The following is a 3,963-nucleotide window of genomic DNA, read 5'->3' as shown; positions in this document are numbered from 1 at the left end:
GGATTTAAAGATAAAGATAGAATCAATGGTTTATGGAAATGGGTATCTTCAAAATATTCCTTATTTGACCTTGTTAAGAAGTTCCACCAACTCCTAAACCAATTTTAGAGTTAACATTTGCTGCTACTGTAGGTGATTTGACTACATTTCTTGGTTACTTACTGACTGGTGCATGGCAGAAATTTCCAGAGGGTTCTCTCAGTGAAAGTTTAATTATTCAATTCAGTTTAGTCGCTCAGTCATGTCCGACTCTTTGCGACCCCATGAATCGCAGCACACCAGTCCTCCCTGTCCATCACCAATTCCCGAAGTTCACCCAAACTCATGTCCATCGAGTCGGTGATGCCATCCAGCCATCTCATCCTCTGTCGTCCCCTTCTCCTCCTGCCCCCAATCCCTCCCAGCATCAGAGTCTTTTCCAATGAGTCAACTCTTCGCATGAGGTGGCCAAAGTACTGGAGCTTCAGCTTTAGCATCATTCCTTCCAAAGAAATCCCAGGGCTGATCTCCTTCAGAATGGACTGGTTGGATCTCCTTGCAGTCCAAGGGACTCTCAAGAGTCTTCTCTAACACCACAGTTCAAACACATCAATTCTTTGGTGCTCAGCTTTCTTCACAGTCCAACTCTAACATCCATACATGGCCACTGGAAAAACCATAGCCTTGACTAGACAGACCTTTGTTGGCAAAGTAATGTCTCTGCTTTTCAATATGCTATCTAGATTGGTCATAACTTCCCTTCCAAGGAGTAAGCGTCTTTTAATTTCATAGCTGCAGTCACCATCTGCAGTGATTTTGGAGCTCAAAAAAGCAAAGTCTGACACTGTTTCCACTGTTTCCCCATCTATTTCCCATGAAGTCATGGGACCAGATGCCATGATCTTAGTTTTCTGAATGTTGAGCTTTAAGCCAACTTTTTCACTCTCCTCTTTCACTTTCATCCAGAGGCTTTTGAGTTCCTCTTCACTTTTCTGCCATAAGGGTGGTGTCATCTGCATATCTGAGGTTATTGATATTTCTCCCGGCAATCTTGATTCCATCTTGTGCTTCTTTGAGCTCAGCATTTCTCACGATGTACTCTGCATATACGTTAAATAAGCAGGGTGACAATATACAGCCTTGACGTACTCGTTTTCTTCAAGGGAAGCACAAAACAGAAGTTAACCACATAAATATTAGTGAATAATAAATTATATCCAATATAAAATTTATGATATAAATAAATGATATATTTAAAATATAAATAAATTATGCCTGTGAACTGTAAGTTTGTATTGGAAGAATCAATGAAGAGAAAGCAAAAGATAGTAATCAATGAATTTTATTGCAATTACTCTTTTTGAGAATAATTTCTCTTTGGAGAACCATTTTTGTCTAATCTCAGTATTGATAGATACAAAATCATCATCTATCCTTCTTTATTTTTCTTTTTGTTACCACAAAATATCATGATTTTTAAAAACATGGCTTTGTAGTGTAATGTTAGGAAATCAAATTTTCCAATTTTAGTTGTGCCAGCATTGAGTGTATTTTATTAATAGTACAGGAAATTGAGTGTAGTTGAGTTATGCAAATGCAGAGTCAGACCTTTTCTTTATTTACAAATTTTGTATTTTGCTCCTCATTGATCTTTTGCATTAAGTTGGATTTTTAAAATATTGCATTTTAGACATTCATCTTGAAAGCTGAGTTATTTGCCCCATCCTAAATCCTGCACCTGAAATGAATGCCTATCTTCTCTTGCCCCAGCCACAGTTCTGTTATTACTAAGATCCCTTTAGAAATTTGAAATATTAATTTATAATATTTAAAGTTTTGTTACTAAAACTGCTAAATGATCATTTATGATTCCATGAAAATGTTATTTTTAAAAAACATTTTTTCCATAGTCAACAATAACAACATGTGCATACTAGCAAATCATTTTGGCTTTTCTTCAGATGACTTATTTGGAAGGTAGGAAATCATAGTAAGCAGATAAGAAAGTAATTGTCTTATGGAGCATCTGATTATAATAACTGAAATTGTTTTTATTTGATGCCTTTTTCAAAAGAGAAAATCCATTTACTTATATAAAAGTTGTATTTTTATCTAGGATGGACTTTTCAAAATGAATGAGTCTAGATCGAGTCAGTCTTATGCTAGTTACAATGCCACCAATATTTATAGAAGAAATACAGCTTAAAAATTTTTTTATTCTAATTTGACCTATAACATTTTCTAGTGGTCTCTTCCTCATTTTAAAAAGGAGATTTCCATATTTAGTTGCATATTTAACTAGCTTTGCCATTAGCAAGGCAATGACAATTAAGGTAAGGAGAGTTTAACATATGGTGAATTGTGTGTTAAATTTATCTATTCCATTGAAGTGATACTGGGAGAGAGAAAAAAAATCTGATAATAAATATTTATTTCTCTAAGACTTGAGTCTTTATTATTTGCAGTTAGAAATAAGTAATTACTGAAGTACCATAATGTCCCTGCTGGATTTTATGAATCTAAGGATTGTGTGATTTAATTTTGATATTTCATATATTGCTTGATATTTCGTAATTACTGTGAACACTGGTACATCTGTAGCATTTTTAATTCTTTGATAAATGAATTAAAATATTTTACATTCGTAGCAAGAAATATGCCAGGGGCAAAAAGTTCATGAGAGGGAAATAATTATATCAAATAAAAGATTGAATTCTGTTTCTCTGATGCAGTGGATTGAATATTTGACTTGCTAGTAGAAAAATTACTTAAGAGAGCTATGTAAGTGAAAGCAGGTTTTTTTTTTAGCACTTGGCTCTTACTGTTCTTTTAAGAAATTATGTGTTCCTATTCTTTTCATTAATGTGAATGGGAAGAATTAGCTCAGTGTGAATGTATTTCACAGCATGATGTGCTATAGGAAATAATGCCAAATACACAACAAGTAGAATTAGTAATTAAAATTAAGCATATATCCATTATCACAGTATGAATATATATATATATATATACACACTCTTACAAGCATCAATGAAGATGGCACTGAGAATATGTGAAAAGTTCATTTTATAATTCAAGACAAATTGTAATTTTCACTGAGGACCTCAGTAACAACTGAGCAGATTTTGCTGTGTGTGCTTGCCTGTATCCTGATTTTCATAGAGGACAGTAGTGCAAATAGTTACCTGATTATGGTAGTTTCTACAGTCACCAAGGACAAATCCTTTATACAAAATAAGTCATTAATTCAGAAAACTTTGTTACTGTCTGTTCATTACTAAATAAATAAATAACTATAATACCTAAGTAAGTCTTATAAATCAATTTCAAATAGAAACAGGCACCTCACAAAAGAAGAAAACTAAATTTTCAGTAAGAATAAATCCCAATATGAATCAAATTAATGTGCAGTTAAAACAACAATAGAACATGTGTCCCACTAGTGAAAATTTAAATGTAATGAAAATAAGCAGGCTGGTGAGGTGGGGAAATTGAATTCATTATAATTACTGGTGGAAATGTGAGTTGTAGAACCCTTATAAACTGTCAACTAAGATACACATACACTTTAATCATTACTGTTCTAGAAATATGTCCTATTAGAAATACAGTTCAAATATAGAGATAAAATAAGCTCAACTCAATTTTATTTTAATATTAATATATAAGAATAATATAAAAGATCAATAATCAAATCTAATGTATACTTATGTAAAGGAATAATAATATGAAATTTTGAAAAAAAAAACCAAACTGCTGTTATAGGAGAACAGGGGAGAGTATATGGTGAGCAGATGTGAATAGTAGATATTCTTTGTAATAAAGAAGATAATAATGTAAACCAGTACAGGGATAGATTTTTATTTTATATGGTATCTCTGCTTAATCCACATCATGTATGCATGTGTGTGTGGAGGCCAATGGCCTCCAGAGCATGAAGCTATACAGTGCTTGCAGAAGTGTCCACCATGAGGAAGCAGTGAC

This window comes from Bos mutus, chromosome 6 (genome assembly GCF_027580195.1).
Source record: "Bos mutus isolate GX-2022 chromosome 6, NWIPB_WYAK_1.1, whole genome shotgun sequence".
Taxonomy (NCBI): Eukaryota; Metazoa; Chordata; class Mammalia; order Artiodactyla; family Bovidae; genus Bos; species Bos mutus.
Note: the sequence above shows the minus strand (reverse complement) of the source record.